At 40.1% G+C, this 23431-nt stretch overlaps 2 protein-coding genes and 1 long non-coding RNA gene across 16 annotated transcripts in view; 1 reads left to right on the plus strand and 2 right to left on the minus strand.

Annotated features, from left to right (window-relative positions):
• The window catches only part of LOC121919574 (coiled-coil domain-containing protein 150-like), a 475343-nt gene that overhangs the window by 82351 nt on the left and 369561 nt on the right, over positions 1-23431 (minus strand). The gene's annotated exons all lie outside the window — the stretch shown is intronic.
• ANKRD44 (ankyrin repeat domain 44) overlaps positions 1-23431 on the plus strand; it is a 188760-nt gene that overhangs the window by 8683 nt on the left and 156646 nt on the right. The window lies entirely within an intron of this gene.
• On the minus strand, positions 728-9307 carry LOC121919576. Its single transcript, XR_006101513.1, has 3 exons — positions 9201-9307; positions 920-1028; positions 728-826 (listed from the first exon to the last, which is right to left on the minus strand). It is a non-coding gene; the product is annotated as an uncharacterized LOC121919576 (long non-coding RNA).

Genomic DNA, 23431 nt, shown 5'->3' on the forward strand with positions numbered 1-23431 from the left:
AGTATACCTCCAAAGAGACCCGAAGCAGCTTTATTTTGGCAGTCTGTAACAGGCCTGTGTCATCTGTCTTTTTTTTTTGGGGGGGACCTTCTTAGTACTGAAAATCTGTCAAGGAGGGAAAGAATTGCATGAAAATGTTTAATGATTGAAGTAATAGGCACTGTCTTGAAACATCCTCAGCCTGAATGTAGTTTAGAAATCAGGAATGCACATAAACTCCTCCTTACTTGGTGTTTGGGTTGTCAGTTTTTCAACTGCATTCTGGAGCTGCCTCCTTAATTCCAGCTTGATCTCTAACAATAAGGAGGTCAAAGGGCTGAATTCTTTGCCATGAAGTTTTATGCATACAGTATTTAGAAAATATTTATCCAGAATCTGCTAAAGGCATATTGAGAAGTCCAAGGTAGACTTCTCATACACATTCCATACAGTTACAAGTCGGTTTAATGGCTCAGCAGAATGTGCCAATTTCCTATAGATGATGGGTGCTGAGAGGCAACAGTGGCACCATCTCACCTGTCCCTCCCAGGTCCCTTTGGCCATTTATTGTTGGATGACAAAGCTGTACATGTCCTGACTTGCACCTCCTAAACTGGGTTGTTCCCCTCAGGGCTATGGGAGAACATCCTTCTGTTGCAATGTCCAGTCTAGTTTGCTTCTGTACATGGAAATAATGGGAGGCAGAGGGGGATCATCTTATCCTTTGTCTCAATCATTAAAATATCATGGCAGGACTATGCATCAAGGATATAAATAGCTTCAGTGCTGGCTTTGTACTGGATACACCAAAGGCCTCTCTAGCTGAGCATTCTGTTCCTGCAGTGGTCTAGGAAGAAGGAGAAAAACAGGACATAAGGTCTATGGTACCCTAGACGCAACTGTTAGCTGAAAAGTCATGTTTACTTGACAACCTGTTTACCTTTGCTTCCCTCATTCTAATGATTCATCTGTTGATGTCTGCTTACTGTTCCTGGTAAAAGCATGCACATATGCAGCTGTATGGAGCATACACAGTGGGAGCACCAACGCTTAAAAATAAAAACAGGTGGTTTAAAAACAAGCATTTCTAGAAAAACAAACACATATGATTTTTTAAAAAGAAAAATCAATGTAATTTTATTTTGAGCACAGATGTAGATAATCAGAGAACATTTATTTATTCATTTCGTTATGATGAATGCAGGCTGCCCTGGTGATTTTTATTAGTTAAAAGAAGACATCTGTTTCTAGCTTCTCTGTATATAGAAAGCAAAATTTGTATCTGCAGTACTGGGTTCAAGGAAGAAATCAATGGAATGAATGACATGCATCAAACAGCTCTTTCAAAAAGAATCTGTTCAATGAACATACTTTTTCTAGATGGTGACTAATTAATCCTCAGAACAGTTATAACTTGTCAAACGGGGAGGAGCACTGTTCTGTAAAAGTCTGTTGTATTATGTGCATCTGCTTGTCCGGGTGTGTTGTGTCATGAGCATCCACTGGTCCTTGAAATACAAATAGCATCCTCCAAGACCTTGTGGGTTCTCAAGGTATGGCATTTTATCTCTGCATGACACAGACCTTGGCAGCTTTTTCTGCTCAGCTGCAAAACAGGGATTTGGTTGTCATAGTGACATTTTAATAGAGCTGTGCCCTGTACAGCTGGAATGCCCTCATCTGTCCAAGTGATGAGTTGAGGACCATGGCTGAATTGGTTTATTAGCAGCCGTTCAAACAAGTTTTACCAAAGGCAGGGCCAGGTTTTCAGTGGCTCTTTAAGTACAATTGCTGTCGGCCTCTCTTACAGACGTTGCAGGGGCAAAACTACTTTGTTTCCTCTTGTTCTTAAGTCAATTTGGAAATCTCCCAGTACAGGTTGATCCTCCCTTATCTGAAAATGCTTAGGACCAGAAGGGTTTTAGATTTTGGAGCCCCAGGGTCCACTCAGTCTTACATCCTTCTATAGGTCAATAAAATGAGTACCCAGCTTGTTGGGGGCAGTGGGCTTACACATTGTAAACCACTTAGGGAATGCTGACTTTACTATTAAGCGGTATAGAAATGTAAATGCCATTGCTATTGCTATTGGTTTTTTTTTGAGATGTTTGGAGTTTGGAGTATTTGCTTACTATATATACTCATGTAAAAGTCTAGTAATTTAGGTCAAAAAATTGACCCAAAAACCTGAGTTGCCTTATCCATGGGTCAATGTAAGTACTGTATCTTAACTCTTATTTAAAAGAAGAAACCAGTCCCTGGTGAAAGGCAAGAGTACAATCTTTCCTGGAAGCAGTGACCCCCCTCTATTCTCTCATCCATCCAGCCTTAAGAGTAAGCACAACGAGTTATGTTTGCTGGAATTTTATATGTTCTTTGGCCTTGTTTTCCTTTGCTTCATCCTTTAGTTCCTTTGCTATACGCTCCTAAGTTTTATCCTCGACTTATCCACGGGTCATAGCAAAATCCATAATTTTGGGCCCAAAACTTGCCCTTGATTTATACATGAGGTTGACTTATAGTTGAGTATATACATATACATAATGAGATATCTTGGAGATGGGACCCAAGTCTAACCACGAAATTAATTTATGTTTCATGCAGACTTTATACACATAGCCTGAAGATGATTTTTTCCACACAGTATTTCTAATAATTTTGTGCATTCAACAAAGTTTATGCTCATCTGACCCTTCAGAAAACAAAGGTGTCGCTATCTCAGCTGCCCATGATAAAAGTGTTGGGGATATTTTGGATGCTGGAGTTCTGGATAAAGGAGACTCAACCTATATTTCTGTTATCAACATTCTGTGTGTTTCATTACAATGCATAGAATCAGGCTGTTAATTTTGCTAACATGGCACTGCAGATGTATTCACACATGAAGACTTCTGTGGTTCTGTTTATTGAGCTTGGTGTAGTATTATGTAGTATTTATTCATTTTATTATGTCATTTATATGCCAACACTCCTAGAATAGCTCACCTGTCTGCACAAAGGGCCCTGTTCCTGGAACTGCCTCCAGAGCCCCAAACTCCCTAATCTAGCCTCGAACAGGGAGATGGTGATGCTCTGCGTAGTTTTTGGTCCTTGAAGCTGCTCTAGCTTTTTTTTTTTTTTACTGATTTGATTTAAATTGTTTTTAATGAGTATTTTTAATTTGTTTAAAAAAGTTTTTATCTGTGCATTGTTTTAAAAGTTTTATTCATTGTGCATTGCCTTGGGGCTCCTGGTGGGCTGAAAGGTGGTCTGTAAACACTATCAATAAATAAATACTTCCTCACGCTTCCTCCCACGTCTCATTGCTTTTGGGCAGCTGTGGGTCTTAGATGTTACTTGGTCTACTGTTACTCTTAGCAAGCATAGCCAAGATGATGGAAGCTGCTGTCTTTTCTATGTGGGGCTTTAACATGGAGGAAGTGGAAGAATTGGGATAAAAATATTTTAACTACAGTATATTGTTGAATGAAGTCTTAACACCCTAGAGGTACCAGATCTAATCTGATCTTGGAAACTAAGGAGGGTCAGCCCTGGTTAGTACTAGGATGTGAGACCACCAATGAATACCAGGTGCCATAGGCTATATTTCAGAGGAAGGGACTGGGAAAACAATACTTCTGAGCATTCCTTGCCTAAGAAAATTCATGGGGCTGCCATAAGTCAATAGGCAACTTAAAGAAGCACACACACACAGAGCTATAAAGAAAGGTGAAGGATGCTTGCTTCTCTCTTGTAAGGCTCACTGTTTCCTAAGAATGCAGCACATCTTGACCTTTTTGAACCAAACCATGGGGAGTTCAGGGACTGTGTGTAAGGCTATATTATTCTATTAAAATCTTCTTTTTTCTTCACGGGTACAGCTATGGGGGAAGGCAAAATGAGGATATTCCTCCCATTTTGCTCCCCCAATGAGATTTTCTTTCAACCCCCAACTGGCTAGCACTGCAGTAACTAAAAATGTCATATGAACATTTAGAAATACAGCTTAGGCATCTGAAGAAAAAGGGTAGGCAAAGTTCCCAGGGGAATGTAAACACAGCAAATAGAAGAGTTGTAGGAGTGAACCATTTTCAATGTCTTGCTCTGCTGTTCTAAACAGAAGGAAATTTTTGCAACCCTTCCAAAGCTAAACCTGTTTCCTTTTTGTCTTGTCCTTATAGTACCAGAGTTCAATGCTCAAAATTATTGTTAAAGTTTAACAATGTTTACATTAATTCACCAATCCATTTGTTAGTGTTAATGGATACATAATTATAAACCTAATTTGTTACATTAATTAAAAAAAGTTAAAATATCCCCAAATTGTTAAAAATGGTCACTACTTCACCAATTTCCCCCCCCAAGTAACAACCTCAAGTAATATGAAATGTTAACCATAACTTAGACTGTTAATACCACTGACATTTAACTTACTAAAATACATATTTTAAAAAACTATGAAGAATGAAAGGTAAAAAAATTATTTTTGACAAATTAATTCCATGCTCTGTCTAGCACCATATTCTAATTCTGAGTTTATACAAAGTTAATTAGAGTTATTTATACACTTCTTTATGTAATTTCTCATTGTTTCCTGCTCCAAAATCTCTCCTGGCTTAAAAAAAAGTCTCAAGAAAAAGGTGGCACATTTCATTTCATTTGTGGATATCTAAAAGGCCAATGAAATTTTAGGCTGCATAATAGAAGTATAGTGTCTAGATCAAGGGAAGCCATAGTGCCACTGTATTCTGCTTTGGTCAGGCCCCACCTGGAATATTGTGTCCAGTTCTGGGCAGCACAATTTAAAAAAAAAACTGGAGCGTGTCCAAAGGAGAGCGACTAAAATGGTGAACGGTCTGGAAACCAAGTCCTATGATGAACGCCTTAGGGATCTGGGGATATTTAGCTTGGAGAAGAGAAGGTTAAGAGGTGATACGATAGCTCTGTTTAAATATTTGAAGGGATGTCATATTAAGGAGGGAGCTAGCTTGTTTTCTGCTGCTCCAGAGACTAGGACCCAGAGCAGTGAATGCAAGCTACAGGAAAAGAGATTCCACCTCAACATTAGGAGGAATTTCCTGACAGTAAGGGCTGTTTGACAGTGGAACAAACTCCCTTGGAGTGTAGTGGAGTCTCCCTCCTTGGAGGTCTTTAAACAGAGGCTGGATGGCCATCTGTTGGGGATGCTTTGATTGAGAGTTCCTGCATGGCAGGGGGGTTGGACTAGATGTCCCTTGCGGTCTCTTCCAACTCTATAATTCTATTATTCTATCTTAGTTTGGAAATAAATTGTGAGGCTAGTGCCACTATTTAGTACTGTCAGTCCTCACTGTCCATGGATTCTGCATCTATGGATTCAACCATCGATGGTTTGAAAATATTGGGGGAAAATATTCCAAAAAGCAAACCTTGATTTTGCAATTTTCATCCACGGATGTTGGTATCCACAAGGGGTCTTGGAACAAAACCCCAGCAAAATTCCAACAAAACCAAGGGCCAACTGTATTTTCTTTTCTGCTGGCATCCAGTTGTTTAACTGTAACATTGCCATTGCTGAATCTAATTGCTCAATTTAGATTTGCAGTTTATGCACTGAGTTAAAAGCTTATTTTTTTTAAGTTCAGTTTGTTCACTTGGAATATTGTATGTGGTTCAATTTGTGATTAAAAATATAGAAACCAGACTTCTTCATCTTCAAGTGTGTTTTGTGAAGGGGGTGCAAACATTAATCAAACATTTCCTAGGGATGTGGGACATAGAAAAGTTTGGAAACTACTGCTTTAGAGTTTTTAGGTCATGTTTCTACTTAAGCAGTAACACAAGAGCTGGGGAAATATTGGCAATGGACCAATATGGTCAGGTTCCTGTGAGCTAGGTTTCACCCCTCACCCCAAGCGTAAGTGTTGCTGCAGATCTGAAAAGGCTGCATTTGTGTTTGTGAAAGGAGACTTAGGAAGAGAGAGAAATGAAGCAGGAAATATTTCACTCCGAGAAACAAACACAACAGTAGTACCATTGCAGTTTGCATCTGTATTGCAAAAAACAAACAAACAAAAACAAACAAAAACAAAACCTCATAACCTTTAATATGCTTGAAAATAGTTATTCTGAAGGCTGATCCAGATCTCTGAACTTTGTTAATAGTTCATTGCAGCCAAATTAATTTAGCCTTTTGCTATTTTTTCAACTACACTTTACATACAGACATAGGACTTTCCACTCCTGACCACCCATTGCTTTTTAGTTCCTCAAAAATATAATTTGGCGCACAAGTGTTAAGAGGAAGTCAAGGTTTTGCAAGAACATTTTGTTAGCACTGACCCTTGTGAAGCACCTCGTGATGTTTTAAAGATGAACAAATCTTTGCTGTGGCCTGATATGCCATAGGCCGGGTTACATTTCATCAGACTTGTCTATTGTGTCATTGTTAATAGTGCAAAGTTTATAAAGGGTTTTTTTCACATTAGAAGTGTTTTATAATTAATATAATTTGTAGTAATTTATAATTACTATAATTGCTTCAGCTCCCAGAATCTCTAACCCAGCACAGGGATTCTAGGAGTTGTAGCCCCAAATAATATAGTTTCTAAACTCTACTAGTAACTGAAAAATAAGCATCACCCCAGCCTTGGGTTTGCCCTTTTAGCACAGTGCTGATTCAGATCTTTGAAATTGCCTTGTTATTCTGTGATGTTTTCATTTATTTACAAGATTTCCCCAGACGTAGAACAATCATTCATGGGTCTGTGGCTAATGTAGTTTTCAGCTTGTGTGTGCGCATGTGTGTGTAGGGGATTCCCTAAGACAAAGATCTTTGTTGTCTTTGTGCTTTGTGGGTTTAGCTCATTTAATTATTCCCGGGTTATTGATCTTTAGCACCAGAACAATAAAAGGCTTACTGACACTAGCTTAATTTTTAAAGTGTTATGAAAACTTTGCAAAGCGGCATGTGCCAAGTTGTCTAGCCACATTAATCATTAGTGTTTTCCATTGGATCTCATTGTACGCTACAGTAAAATAAAAGGACCCCTGGTGGCACAGTGGTTAAATGCTGGTCCTGCAGCCCCAACATTGTAAGTTCGATCCTGGAGGGCTCTAAGGTCCACGCAGCCTTCCATCCTTCCGTAGATTAGTAAAATGAGTACCCAGCTTGTTGGGGGCAATTGGTTTGCACCTTGTAAGCTGCTTAGGGAGTGCTGAATTTATTATTAAGTGGTATAGAAATGTAAGTGCTAATGCTACTGCGATTGCTAAAGTCTCCCTTCCTTAATCTGGTGGTCACCAACTCTAGTTATGGGAATAGTAGTCCTCCAGGTGTTACGGACTATAGATCCCACTATTTCTGACTATTGACTGTGCTGTCAGTGAGTGATGGGAGTCCCTTGTATCTGTTATGTTTAAAGGGCCAAGGTTTATGGCTATAGAACCCACTGAGACCACCCAGATCCAGTGATGTGATAGGAATCTGGATCCCCTCCTTTGCAATGTATATTAAAACCTGTTGGGATGTGTGGCCTAACTGGGGGTGGGAGAGTATGTATTCTCTGGTACCAAAGCCAGGTAGAAAAGAAACACAAGCATCAAGAACTGGATTTAAACAGTCCATACTGATTCTCAAAAGAGCATGCAATTCAGGAAAGCTATTCATAACAGAACCAACACAATCAACCAATCATTTGTTTTTGTTTTGCTTATTTCTTTTTGAAGGGAAGAGTTAGCAATTCGCTTGGCAGACAGGTTTCAGCCTTCCAACATCTGTTTGTAGTTACCTGTTCAATATGTGGCAGGCAGAGTTTAACTTTCTAGCCCAAAGCATAACAAAGCATGGTATTCGAACATTAAAAAATCCACCATCTGGCCATATGTGCTTATTTCTCCTGTTGAGAAAATTCTAGAAATAATAGTTATTCCAACTGCATGGATTTTGTTTTCATGCTATCATCTGACATAGGCTTTTCTTGTTGAAATCTGTGGGTTTGGCAGCTTCATCTACTACAGGAATGGGCAAGTTGTGGCCTCCAGATATTGTTGGATTCCAGCTCCCATCAATTCTGATGGTTGGTTATACTGGATAGAGCTGATAGGAGTTGGTCATAATTGCCATTAACACTGATTTCAATTTTACTTCCCCCGCCAATGGCAGAGCTTTGAAATTTTACTTTTTTGGACAACAGTTCCCAGAACCCGCCTACTGAGCAGAACTAAGCTTGCTGAGCAGTTGAATTTGAGAGATGTAGTTTTTAAAAAGTAAACATTCCAGGTTCTACCAAATAGTTATACAAGTATATACTTTTCAGCATTTGGAGAGCAGGGCTCTTTCCATAATGAAATGCTACAAGTTGAGTCTCCTTTATCTGGAATTCTGAAATCCAAATCCAGAATCCAAAATTATGTACATGGGTAACGGAGATAGTGACACCTTTGTTTTCTAATGGTTCAGTCAACACACATTTCTTTCGTGTACTAAATTGTTAGAAATACAGTGTGCCCGCACCATTCGCCCATCAACCTATGGCAACCCCATGAATTTCATAGAATTCAAAGATACACCATCTTAGTGTGGAAAATCAGTATGCAAAGGGATCTGGTAGCACCTTTGAGACTAACTGAAATGAGAGAGATTGGTAGTATGAGCTTTCATTGACTTGAGCCTACTTCCTCAGATGCATGGGATGAGTTTCACAGGGTTTTCTAAGGCAAGGAATATTCAGAAATGGTTTTGCCAGTTCCTCCTTTGAAATATAGCCTATAGCACCTGGTATTCCTTGGGGGTCTCCCATGCAAGAAATACCAGATCTTCCATCCAAGGAATACCAAGGTTAGCTTTCAAGATCAGACAAGATCTCTTTAGGATACTTAAGCCTTAGGCCTCTGCATGCTACTAATATTATTACTATAATTTTGTTTCTGTTAGGTTTTTTTGGTCTGTAGACTAGCAACAAAATATTATGTTTTGCATAAAAGATAACTGAAGTGGAATAAATTGTTTTAGTTCTGCATTTTATTCTTATATTTTATTATTGGCACTGCTACTCTGTTTATAACTGTGTTACTTCTGTTAGGAAGTAGAAAATAAACTGTTGAACAAATTAAAAAAAATAAGTTGTACAATGAGCCTAAGATATATTACTGCTCTTTCTACTCACAGGCCCATAGCTTTGGGCAAGATGTGACTCCCCCCCACTGTTTTGCCACAGCAGTAAAGCAAAATGATTAAACCCGCTTTGTAATTCAGGACTCACTTTTCTCACAATCCAATTGTTCATTGTTTTCTTAGTCGCTCAACTTAATATAAGAGCCAGATGTTGCTGCACAACGATGATGGTGTTTTGCTTCAGTAGCATTAGCGTTCCATCATGCTCTGCTCTTGCCTGCACTGGATTTGTTGTCAGAAAAGCTGTCTAAATAGACATTCTCACCCATGCGTATTTCCGGAGAGAGTTGTACTACATTAGGAAATTTGCATTCAAGCTATCCACTTGGTAGGGCTGGCTCTACCATTAGGCAGAGGGAGGTAGCTGTCCCAGGCCATAGAGCAGGGGTAGGCAACCTGCGGCCCGCGGGCCGAATGCGGCCCGGCAAGGCCTTGGGACCGGCCCCAGCCCGGTCCTGCCACTGATTGCCACCGGGGCCTTTGGTGTCTCACACGAGGGACATGGTGGGGCAATTGTCTATAGAAGCCTCAGAAACATGCATCTTAACATTTTTTTAAAAATCAGCAAATTTTTTCGCATGTCCTCCATTTTTTATTTAAAAAGTGCCCTCCATTTGAAAATTTTGTCCTACATTTGTCCTGGTTTATTTATTTTTTTAATTTTTTTTAAAAAAATATTTAATTATTTATTTTTTGGCTTCGGCCCCCCAGTTGTCTGAGGGACAGCAACCTGGCCCCCGGTTCAAAAGGGTTGCCTACCCCTGCCATAGAGGCTGGGGAGAACTGTATGTGTCACATCGGTTGCTCTGCAACAGCTTTGTCAATTTCTGGGGAATTCCTCGGATTCCGGGGAATTCAATTAATTTATTTCCAGGGATTTTGACTGAATATTCTGGTAAATATTGGGGAATTCCGGGGGTTTTGGTAAAACATTCTGGTGAATATCTTTAAGGCTTGTTGGCAACACTACTTTGCGTGCCCTCCAAGTGGCCCTATAGCCTTGTGGGTAATGGGAGACTCAGGACTTTATCTCACAAGCCCCCATTTTCATTGCAATTGCATTGATGAAAGGAAACATATACGTATCAGTTTGGAAACAGTCCTTATCACATCCCTTCAATTGTAGCTGTAGCATTCATTTCCAGTCTGGGACTCTCTTTCCCAGACTGTTCCTTAATCCCACCTTGCTGTAATGCTTTGCCCATCATCCCCTTTGTGTTTTTAAATTTTATTTTTATTTCCCTTTTTACGCAGCATTATGGTAATGCTATTTAAGTAAGGAGGAAGAAAATAAAATAAAAGAAGAAAAAAGAAAACCAGCCTGACTTGTGGGTGAATTTCACTTATGTAATGTGTTGTGCTGTTTTAATATCTTAATTGTTTTTACTTTTTAGATGTTTGAACCATGCTGTTTTAAACCTATGCTTTTAATATTAGTGCTGCTTAACTTTTTTTTTAAATTGTATAATTAATTTTATTTTTATTCTTTTAAATTATTGTAAGCCACCTTGAATTCTATTTTGGGAGAAAGGCGGGCTATAAATTCCACAACTAAATAAGAAATAAACAAGAAAAAGCAGGGGGGAGCATAGTAGAAGGAGCGAGGAGGAGACTCACATGACTGGCCAATGCTGGGACAGCTGCTAGAAGATTGTTACACACAAAAGCAATGCCACAGCAGCAATATTGGCAACTAGTGATGGGTAAAGCCTATCATTGAAAAGGTATACAACAGTCATGGGTGGAGGACAGCTCAGCTACAGTGGCATCTGATAAAGTTTGGCTATAGACACAACTATTCTGCATTAATTCCACTTTTAGCCTCGTTTGATAATCTCCTATGTCTTCTCACTACTATTGTATTGATTAAACTGCTGGTCTGGCCAAGTTTTGTTCATGAAATCAGATGGTAGTGGATGGGCGCTATTAAGTTCTTGGACTCAGACAGTGAAATGTTTTGGGCTGTCTCCTCAGATATGAGGAGCAGATATGTATCAGGAATTGAGTAACCAGAACTTGAATACGTAGGTTGTTTTAGGTTGAAACTAGACGGTTGCTAAATTGTACATGACAGCACAACATGGTTAGGTATGACATGTGTTTAAAATCCTAGCGAAAGTATCAAATGCTCTGGCGCTGGAAATACTAACAAAATTTTTGGGCAGGAAGATAGGTGCAGAGAATGGTTCAGTGAAGCTGCCTGCAAGCTTGGAACAATATCATGATATTAAGGAAACTAGGTCCATGGATGTGCTTTGTTCTTTAAATCAGCCCCAGCTCTTGTTACCAAAAAGAGGTACTGGGAGCAGCATGAGTTCTATTATTACTCATCTCAGCTGCTGGATGTCACTGTCTGCAGGAATTGTTTGCAAATGTTGTCGTGCAATTAATCCAAGTGATAAGGCGTCACAGATGCAGCTTTTGTTTCACATGAACAGAAATACTCACAGCAGTTCTGTGCAGAACTGTAGAACAGCATTTGCCACCACCCTTGCTTCAGGACCTGTGTCATACTCCTTTCTCTCACCTGAGACCTCAGGTATCTCATTCCCATTGTACCAAAAGTTGCACATCTTCCTCTGGGAAGAAGGCTACCTGTTTTCAGCAGTCTACACCTTCTCAAAGAACCTTTCTGCTTCATGGAAAAGGGCTCTACCAACCAGCTTTCATGCATGCGTCATAAATAAGGAGGATTGACAGGTGTGTTTCTATAAGCATTTACCAAAGTCTGTACATTTCTTCATATTTGGGACTGAAAGAGTTTGAGATCACAACTTCCTGAATGAGTCAACAGTGTGATGTGGCAGCTAACAAGGCCAATGCGATTTTAGGCTGCATGAATAGAAGTATAGTGTCTAGATCCAGCGAAGTAATAGTGCCACTCTATTCTGCTTTGGTCAGGCCCCACCTGGAATACTGTGTCCAGTTCTGGGCACCACAATTAAAAAAGGACATTGAGAAAACTGGAGCGTGTCCAAAGGAGAGTAACTAAAATGGTGAAAGGTCTGGAAACCATGCCCTATGAGGAAAGACTCAGGGAGCTGGGGATATTTAGCCTGGAGAAGAGAAGGTTAAGAGGTGATATGATAGCCCTGTTTAAATATTTGAAGGGATGTCACATTGAGGAGGGAGCAAGCTTGTTTTCTGCTGCTCCAGAGACTAGGACCCAGAGCAATGGATGCAAGCTGCAGGAAAAGAGATTCCACCTCAACATTAGGAGGAACTTCCTGACAGTAAGGGCTGTTCGACAGTGGAACAAACTCCCTCAAAGTGTAGTGGAGTCTCCTTCCTTGGAGGTCTTCAAACAGAGGCTGGATGGCCATCCGTCGGGGATGCTTTGATTGTGATTTCCTGCATGGCAGGGGGTTGGACTGGATGGCCCTTATGGTCTCTTCCAACTCTATGATTCTATGATTCTATAATATTGGCAGATCTGTTTATCCATCAAGAGCCATTAAAAAGACTGGGTTTTAATCAGTGTCATTCAGTGATGTTAGTACTATACTTGAATTGCCACTTTGTGTATTTGTGTGTCCTCATCTTTAATACTGACATGATAGACAGGCACAACATGATACTCCTCTCAGTTCTGAAAATACTTTTACTTACTGAATTTGGCCGGTACAGATGTGGGGAAATTTTGTTCAGTTTGATTTACCAAAATCTATAAATTTCTAAATATTTTGAGAGAAAGGACTTGAGGGGCTTTTGGTTTTTCTTTTTCTTTTAATGAATACATCAGAAAGTGACACTGAAACATTTCCCCATCCCTAATCATAAAGCCTTTCTATGGAAAGAGATCACCTAGAGAGTTGAATGGGGCCGGCATACATGATTTATGCTTCAGTATAACCAAAATATCTTTTGTTAACTCTGTTGACTCTCTTTTCAAGGAGTCAGAGCCTTTCTGCATGAGGATGGATTTCTGGCTTGTGTGTCATTTCTTCTTCTTCCTCTTCAAGTCTAATCCTTTAAACAATTGTAAGCACTTCCTTCATTATCCCATGCTGGCTGTGGTTCACATTCCACCATTAAGTTGTTTGTTTGTTTGTTCCTGGAAGCATTCAAGCTCTGTAAGATTTCTTTCCAAGCTATCCCATTGCAGCTGTCACAGTGACAGTGAAAGTTGTTTAGATTGTTTTTGACCTTACCATTGGGATATACTTTTGTCCCAGCTAGTTCTTGCTGGTCAAGCAGCACACCCTCCTTTTTATCCCCCCAACTTTTTGATGTCTTGCTGACAGAGAAAATCAGAATAACGTTTTTGCCCTCTGGTACCCTGCTTTGGGAGGTGCAGGTGATGACAGCTGTGTCTTTGGGTTTAGCTCCACTGAGTAGGTTTGCTAGGTCAGCAGCATCCCAGTCCCCGAGATGCAAGGGTCAAAACAAGGGGGTGATAATTGAACCAAAGAAAGAGTTGGAAGGCACTCCAAATGTCATCTATTCTAATTCCCTGCTGCTGCAGGAATTCACCATTAAAGCATTCCTGACATGTGGTAATCTAACTTCTGTTTATATACTTCTAACAAATAAAAGTTCACCAATGCCACTCCTTCCCCGCTTTATGATGTTATAAGGGCAATCTCTTGTGGTGTTTTGTGGGATTACAGGGTCAGGACAGGTAGGGATTGGCAGATGCATTGGAACTTCATGTTTGTCAACTGATTACTGTATATACTCATCTATAAGACTAAAAAAATATGCCCCATAATCCCAGGTCAATTTATTTACGGGTCAGTATGGTAATGTGAGAGCAGCTCTTTCAGATTTCCCCTATGCGGTGGGAAGAGAGTTTCTTTTTCTCTTGAGCCAAGCAGAAAGGGTCCTGAGTGATTAATTGCTGTTAGATAAACAGAGTTCCTCTCCTGCTGCTGTCTGAGTGATGGCTGAAATTAAAGTTGAAACAAACACAAGCAAAAAGCCTCAATTAGAGTCTCTCTTGCTGTACACACACACATATGCACACTGAAGGAGCCTCCATGTTTTACCCTCGAGCCTCGACTTATCCACGGGTCATGGCAAAATCCATAATTTTGGTCCCAAAACCTGCATGTGGCTTATATACAGCACTTTTCTTTTTTCGGTAGTTGAGCAGGTGTCAAAATACAGTGGTCTCTCGACTTTTGCTGGAGTTAGGGGTGAAGGACTCCCATGAATGTGGAAAAACCACAAATAAAAAAACACAATTCTTTTTACCTAAGAGCACACCTCTCTAGGAATCTCCAGGTCCTTTAGTGCAACTCTGTGGTCAACATCTGCCAGAAGTTGATCATAGAATCATGCTGGAGGACCTACAAATGCCTAGAGAAGTGTTTCCTCTAAGATCCTCTAGGTTCTTTTGTGTGTGTGTGTGTGTGTGTGCTTTATTATGACACTTCCATTGTGTTACATTGTGCTCATCAATCATTACTAGAAGAAAAACAGTAATATAACTTCAAAAAGCATTTTTTTCCTTAAATGTAACTAAACTTATCTTCTTAATTTTCAAAAATTCATACATCTAAAATATCTTGTATCACAACTTATTTTTCTGTTCTGCTTATTTATACTTCCCACAGACACATTTGATCATATGACTGATTCCTGTATATAATGTCTACTTATGGTAAAACTCTTCTCCTCTAGTGCCTTAGCTAGAGAACCAAAGTAAATTCCCTTCAGTTGACAGACTGAGACCTGGCAACCCCACTACTTATTGGTTGAGTTTAATTTGATAGGATGTGAGCTGAAGTGCTTTGAATGTTTAAGGAGAAAGGCTGCATAGACGCACTGTGTTGGATCCTAGTTTTAGCTACTATGAATGGAAAGAGCTCCTTTCTGTCCACAAAAAGAATTTGATCTACTGGAGAATCTTTCTTGGGGAAGAGAGAAGGGATGCCATTCTTGCTGATTTCTTCCAGGAAGCTCTCCCCACCACTGTTCCAGAAGGCACACAGTTATTGAGCAGGTTTTTCAAGAGCACAAATGGCTGCAAGAAGGAACTGGCAAATGTTCCTTCCCAAGGTACTATTGTATTAATACATATGCTTCTTGCTCTGGCAACACTCAATTGAGAATTGGTATGGGTGTTATTAAATAAGCATGATCATAATTAAGAATGACAACTATATGAACATGGTGTTAAAACTGATTAAAGTTAAACAGTGATATAAGTGCATAGATATTCTAGTCAGGGCAAGCTTGGTTCTAAGGAGCAGCAGCATCATAAAGTCTGGCTAAGACTAGGCTTGAGAGAGCTCTCATTGTTGTTCTGTGTGTAGTTCAAAACTTGGAAAAATTCCTGTTTTTGGACTATGGTTCCCAGAAACCCTCGACCAGCATGTAATCAGTTGAAGATGTAGTGTGTTGCATAGCTGTAGCTATCGTCAAACTGCATAGGTAGTATGGGTGAGTGCTTTGGAGGGTGAGTGTGGGCTCCTGTAGTTGGGTCCCAGTGCCTACCCTAACCTGGCAAAGGATCAAGGCTTATATGTTTGCCATGATTTTCTGTTACCAGCAACTGACAGCAACATGCAAAGGTGAGTCCTTGGGTAGCTACTAGAACAGTTACATTGAAGGAAAATGGATAGTCTCTGTCTATAACAAGCTTTCCCGTTATCTACTTTAAATCCAAAATAAGAAGAACACCATTGGACTGGGAGTGGAACAAAGGAAAGTGCAAAGGGATGGAGGCACTGAGTTGACAGAAGCTGCCAGGCCTTTTCCTCTCATCGTGCAAATCCAGTTCCTGACAATTAACAATTCCAGACCAGGCTGTCATGGTGAGAGTGTCTTGTTCTATTGCTCTTCTTTTTCATGCCGCTTATGTGAAACAAAGCCATTGGCTTCTATACACATCATATTTTGCACATCTGTGTGCCATCACTTTTCTGAATGCAAGAAACCCCCCCCCCTTTCTCCCAATAAAAACTGCAACATTAATGTGTATAGAGAACAAAGCACCTTTGACCAGATTTTCAGGGTAGGGCTTCAGTGAAAAAGAAGATGGAAGTAGGGGGTGGGTGGGTGATGAGCAGGAAAAAAGGGAGGAAGGGAGCAGTACTATGGTGAAAAGGAAGAGCTGGCCAGGGAAGTATCCAATGAACATTTAGTGAAAAGCATGAAAGCTGCAGAGTTAATTTTATTTTGTGAAGAAAGTGAGGATTAGGTGCCATCAGAACACAAATAATAATCATTTATCTTATAGAATTGCTCAGTGTGTCATAAATTATGGATTGAGGGGCTGGGAAGATATTAAGCATAGCAACACTCAGTTCTGTCTGCTTAGTTTTCTTGCTATGAAAATGGCACACATTACATTCATGGATACTCTTAAACCTCACATAGCAGTTTTCCATTTTAATCTAAGGTGAGATATATCTGTATGTTTCGAATGCTTCACCATGAATGTGTGTCTTCTTCTTGGGTTTTTAAGGTCTTGGTGGTGGTCTAAAGGAAGTAGTAGTTATATTGCAAAAATCCAAAAATATCTAAGTGGAATGTCAGGAAATTAGATTTATCTGCAGGCAGAAAGATTGGATGAGGAAGGAACAGTAGATAAACTTAGTTGTTTAGACTGGATGAGGAAAAACAAGTAAAAGCTTAATCCAGACAAGACAGAATTGCTCCTGATCAGCCAAAAGGGAAACCAGAGCATAGGATTTCAACCTCTGTTGGATGCAGTTATACTTCCCCTGAAATTTCAAGTTCACAGAATGGGCATACTCTTGGATTCAGATAGAAACCCGGATGCCCAGGTTTTGATAGTGACCAGAAGTGTGTTTGCACAGTTAAGACCAGTGCATCAGCTAGACCTGTTCTTGGAAAAAGTCAGATGTGGCTACGGTGATACATGCTTTAATTACATCCACTTTGGATTACTCTACCAAAACAGACTCAGCATGGGGGCTGCCTTTGGAAATCATTTGGAAACTTCAGTAGCTCAAAAATGCTGCTGCCAGGTGGCTGACTGAGCTGTTTATTGAGAACATATATCTCCCTTGTTGAAACAGCTTCATTGAGTATGAGTTCATTTCCAGGCAGAATTCAAAGTGCTGGTCATGGCCTTTAAAAACCTATGTGGCTTAGGTCCAGACTGTATGAAACCCTGTGGCCTCATACAGACAGGCCAAAATAAAGCTGCTTCGGGTCACTTTGGAGGTATGCTGTTTAAGTGATGCATGCGTCCTAAGAGTCCGGAAGCTTCTCTAAAGCTGCGCTCCAGTCCTTAGGACTAAATTGTGGCTGTGGTGCAGCTTCCGGACTCTTAGGACACATGCATCATTTAAACAGCATACCTCCAAAGAGACCCGAAGCAGCTTTATTTTGGCAGTCTGTAACAGGCTATTGTTTCCTTATATGAGACTGCCCAAGTTTTCAGATCTTTAGGAGAGTGCTTACTCCTAGTGCCACCACCATCTCAGGCACATCTGGAGAAGACATGGGAAAGAGCCTTCTTGATGGCTTCTTGCAGGTTGTAGAATTTCTTCCCATGGGAGGTTTACTTGGTCCTCTCTCTGTTTTCTTTCCTCTGGCAGACAAAACCCTTTTTATTTTGGCAAGCCTTCAGCATTTAGCCTGTATGGACTTTCCAATGGGTGTGATGTGCTTTTATCCTTTTTAATATTTTATATATATATAGGTCTTCAGTCTAACAAACTCTCAGGCGATGGTTCTGTGAATAAAATATTTGTTGCTTCTCTGTGTTTTTTTTTAAATACTCAGTGCCCGAGTATTAAAACATAACAGAACTGTCCTATGTGGGATCAGAGGAAGGAGTAAAGTAGGGAATCTCCTGTTGTAGTCTGATTTTTTTTTGTCTTTTGCCATTTGTTGCAAATTAAGTGTTATATGGTGTGAGGTTATTGAATTTTTCAACCTGTTGGATCATTTCGTTTTATTACCTCCCCCTGTTCCTCACATTTCATTGAGAGCAATGAGAAGCAATTGGTTGTGCCAGTTCCAACTTGGTGTGGCTGCTAGGTCTGGATTGGTCTGGTTCTGAAGGGTACAGAGCAAAAAGTACAAACCCAAAACGTATTAGACTAGCTGTCAGGAGCAGTGATTGATTAGGGGGTGAAATAGTTGAAGAGGCTTGAAAAGGAGAACAGGTATATGGTGACAGAGATTACATAAAAGTATTTACATTTCTATTTAGCAGAGAGAACTCTGAAATAATAGTGATGGAATAAACCAATTCTCTTTAAAAGGGGAGCGTTAAATACCGCTGTATTTACGGAGTGTTGGTTGCTGATAGGAAGTTAATATAAAATTTCATATGGCAGTGATTTGGGTAATTCAAAAATAAGCTATAAAAGATGGGGAAATGGTAAAGGAGAGCTAAAACCTCCTTTCCTATGGGCTTTTGTTATCAGCCCAACTTGCACAGGTTCCGCCTGCCATGACAAAATGCATTATTTGTGACTTGGAGAGAAAGTGGCGCTGAGAGGAGGTTGTCAAGATAAGAAGAAAATCTGTTCATGGTTGTCATTTGGCATATATAGTATTGTAAATAAAGCAGGAGTATATTTAGAGCTTTAAAGTCAACCTATAATTAAATATATTGGAAACAAATCCCAGCTCAGTCATCTGGGGGCCAGCATTGTTGGGCAGTTGCCGATGCCCAAAGCCTGTTGGGCGCCCAGGGTTATCCACTCCAAGAACCTTCTGCCTCTCTTTTTCACTGTTGCTGTTAACCTATTCCCTTGCAGCATGTAAACAGTGGCCAGATACTGTAGTGGGAAAGGAGCAGTATCCTTCATGCACCTAGTGCACCGATGGCGCCTGGAGGAAGAGGGCAAGCATACGGGCAGCAGTGACAGTGGCAAAGTAAAGTTGGACTTCTCAGGAAGTGGGTGAGGCACTGATGGCATCTTACCTTAAGATTCCCCAAATTTCAGTGTATGCACTTAGGTATGTCATTGTTTCCCACTAACTTTGGCAGCAAATGGCTACAAGCAACATCCAGTGGACCACATTTTGCTCACCTGCTTTAAGGTGCTGCAAGACTCCTTATACAACAGGCTAGCATAAATACCTTCTGTAAAAAGCACTGTGCAATGGCCTTGGAGGGCCTAAATACCCTAAATTTGATTTATAGCCCACCTTCCTCTCATGGTTGAGCTGGAAATCAAATCCTGGTCTCTGGAGATGTAGTCCAGCACTCAAACCACTACGCCATGTTGGCAAGGCAGCTCACAACAGTTAAAACAAACATACCTGAAAATGTATACATAAAAAAGTTGAAAAGCAGTCAAACCAGCAGAAAAATGAAATTAGCTAAAAACATAAATCATTAGATAACAACAGTAACAAACAACATGATGGTGAGCATTTCAGAGTTCACCATTATACCACTGTCTAGTAGTCTAAAACACCTGGATGTCACAGGTGGCTTATCCTTCAAATTGCAGATGTGGGATTGCTTTTTTTTTTTAAAAATGTTTCCCAATGTTAAAAACATAAGTTCATACGATAGTGAAACTAGTACAACAATAGAAAAGATTCTAGGTCAGTCTTCTCCCATTCTGCTAGCCTTTGGCTTGCATATTAATTTGAAGTGGTATCGTCCATTCTACTGCAAACTGGCTTGTGTAGTATAGGCCAAATGCAACAATCACCAAATTTTGTAAACTTAAAGTGGAATATAAATTTACGAACAGTAACAATTCTTAGCCGCTAATGTCTTGCGAGTCCAGCAGCAAGACCCTTTAGATGCTGTTGGGACATCAGCTCCCATCTTCTCTCTTTTGTGAACCAAAAAACATCTGGAAAAAATATGTCCTCCCATTGTTTTAATCTCAGTGATGTATGACAAGTTTGTAATCTTGTACATACAGTACATATTTGTAATCTTCACAGTTTTAAATTGAGTGCCCCTCCCCGAATTCCTCACCGTTGGATTTGCTGACTAGAGTTGCTAGAACTTGCAGTCCAACAATATCTGGGGGGCTGGAGAGTTACCAGCCCACCGTACAAGTACATGATGATGGCTGCAGTCCATTGGCTGGCATAGGTGTTGGTTAGGATTTGGGTCTGGAGCCTCTGTCACTGTTGGCTGCTTGGCAGCTTTATGCAGCTGCAATCAATAATCTGGGTAAAATATTCAGGCAATCAGATCTGCAAGTGGAGTTAACAGAAGTGGGTAGCATGTCAGCAGTAGGAAAGGGTCAAATGCTGTGACCTCCACCATAATTGGCAGGGAGATGCAATAATACAAGAAGGTAGTTCTCAAAGGGAAGGAAGATACTCAACCCAGTTGGGCTTTGTGAATGGGGAGACTAAAAGAATCTGGAGTTGATTTGGGAATGGACTTTTGCCCAAGGCAGCCTCCCCTAAAGCAGAGTATCCTCAAGATGCATTTGATTACAGCTCTGATCACTCACAGCCAGTGTAAGAAGTGGACTGTGTGTGGATGGTGAGAGTTGCAATCTTACACTTCTGATGAGAGTGGTCTGGGTTATCATTTCAACCTGTTTTGTCTGCTAAACAGGTTGTTTCATCCCTGTTATTTGCTAAAAGGTTGGGCATATTTGTTCCTGCTCTGTCTTGATGTCAACTGTGCTTGTCAAAAGGCATCTGCAGAAACCTTCCTGCAACCCATTCATTTCCTATTTTTGGCTGTCAGAGTAGGTCAATTGAGAGACCTGCATATCTCTGAATGACTGATTCAGTTACTCAGTTACATAGCCTTCCTCTGCTTACTACTAACATGATAATTCATCATTCTGTCAGTGAAATCAATCATCATGGCAGAACAGTGTTGCCTTTAATACTGTATTAAGAGGCATGGTATGGTATGTCTGTGTTGACAGCATCGATTGTCTCCAGTATTGATGTTGCAAGTGAGTAAGCAACCCACTGGAGCGAAGCCCAAGTACTGTCTTCACTGGTGTTTTGTCTTATCACAGAATCTGCTGGTCTGCTGCCAGCATGGATGTGAAATCACTGTGGTGTTATAGTAAGATATCCAACTCCACAGTGCACCTTGTTCTCTGATTCAGTAAGACCATTCCTTTTATTTAATTGTGGTTTAGGGTGAAGCCATAGAGAACCTCAGTGAACATAGATTCTTGAATACCACTTTGCCAAGGTAACATAAATACAGGAACCATGGGGCTGTTCTCAAAGGAAAGGTGCTTCAGTCCTCCTGATAGGGTTGCAAATTACTGAAATGCAATAATAGAAACAAACCAGAATTTGGGGTAGAGTGCAGTATAAAAGTTACTTCTTTACCTGAACAGAGCTTACAGAGAGCCTAAAGGTTCCTTAAAGATCAACAAGTTTTATTTGACATAAGCTTTCATGGACTGCAGTCAACTAAAGACAGCTGTAACATCACCGCTTCATCTTTTCTCCATGCTAAACATACACAACTCCCTCTAATGTTCTTCAAAGGCTTGGTTTGCTTATCCTTTACTATTTTGGCCACCCTTCCTCTGGATACATTCCAGCTTATTGGTCTCATTCTTAAACTGTGGTGTCTAGAAGTGGACAGAACACTTGGAGTGAGGTCTGGCCAGTGAAGAATAGAAGTGATACCGATACTTGCATTGAAATGGACTGGACTATTTATACTGATGCAGCCTTGAATTGCATTGACCTTTTTTGCCATTGCATCGCACTACTGACTCATACTTAGTTTGTGATCTACTAATATCGCAGATCCTTTTCACACATACCAGGCATTACCCAGTCTATTAAATGCCAATAAATTCTTCCTTGTTGTTGCTCCGAGACCATTCATTATGGTCCTGATAACCCACCCATGGTAGCTATTAACAGTAATTTAAAAACAAACACCATTGTGGTTCTTCAAGCAATGCATTTAATATCATGTCCAAGTTGGCCCTGGAATGAGTTTATTTCCTGTGACAGCCTCTAAACTCTGTTTTTGTCTGAAGTAAGGTGCCTGAGCCAAGTTAGCCCATTTGTCTCTGTCCAAAGGCAAAACTTTTCGGCCAACCGTTTGCAAAGTCTCTGTATTGTGTTGCAACAGTGCTGTGCTTTGTAACATCTGCCCACTACATAAAGACAATCTGTTTATATTTCATAAGTACGGAACGTATTTTCTGTGTTTACCTGCTGCGCTGCTGCTTTTGTATTGTGATGACTCATTAATAATGAAAGGCATAAATAATAGAGTGTGCTAACAGGCCTGCATGGGGCTTTCTAAAGATAGAGGGCTGGATCTAATGTGTAATGACTAGAGTAAATTGAGTTCGTGCCTTTTTATTTGCTTGCTGGAAATGAATAAGATCAGTTACCTTGAAAGCTCTCTCCCTTTTCTTATTCAAAGGCCACCATTTTATTTTATTTTATATTTTTCCAAATGAATTTCCAAACTCATGTAATTGGGAACGCTGAGATGACGGAGCTTCTGAATGCAGGGAAATTTGTTAGAGTGTTCAGCTGCCCATACTTTGCAACAAATCTCCTTTCAGATCTTCATGTTAATGTGTGAAGATCTGAAAAGCAGCCAGGCGCATGGGCACATTGGAGACAGCATTTGGGTGTGTGTGCCAGAGTCCTAACTTCGGATTAGCTCTCCTCATGTTCAGAATCTGGGAAAGTTGGGAATACAATTTGTAGAATCTCCAAAGTCCATGCTGGGTGGTAGATTTTGGGAGCTGTAGTCCTCACACTGCTGATATTGCAGACTTAAAAGGACTCTGTGGTGACTACATGACACTATGCTGAGAATGTAACAAACCAGGAATCCATAATAAAACACATGAAAATATATGTTGAGGCTGAGGCTTCAGCACGTGTTCATGTCTCCTCAGTACTTTAGGTAATGTCTGCAAGGTTTTGTCTTCTTTCTGACTCCAGAAGATATATGATGCTATTATATAATATTGTTCATATAATAAGTCCAGAGTTATATTTACTAGGAATGACAAATGACCAGATTAGATGCCTTAATTATAAAGTCATTCGCTATATCGTACTTGTGGCTTGAGTACTATATGCCAGCAAATGGAAATGCCTGGAGATATCATCCAAATAAGAAAGGATATTAAAAACATTAGACTAGGTAGAAATGGAAAAACTATCTATTATGGTCAGTCAAAAAAACAAAACACTTTTCAAATTTTTGAAAGATTGGGATCCATTTATTCAATTTCTTAAAAAGAAATACAAGCAGCTATTGAGTTCTGAAGTATGAAAAAACTGTTTAACTTTGTAAACACATGAGAAGGAGTACATGTAGAGAACACTGACCAAGAAGTACACAAAAGATAGATTATGTAATCTTCTAGCACCGTTGAGACTAACTAAAAGAAAGAAGTTGGCAGCATGAGCTTTCGTAGACTTCAATCTACTTCTTAAATGCATTTG

The sequence above is a fragment of the Sceloporus undulatus genome, chromosome 1 (assembly GCF_019175285.1).
Source record: "Sceloporus undulatus isolate JIND9_A2432 ecotype Alabama chromosome 1, SceUnd_v1.1, whole genome shotgun sequence".
NCBI classification, from domain to species: Eukaryota; Metazoa; Chordata; class Lepidosauria; order Squamata; family Phrynosomatidae; genus Sceloporus; species Sceloporus undulatus.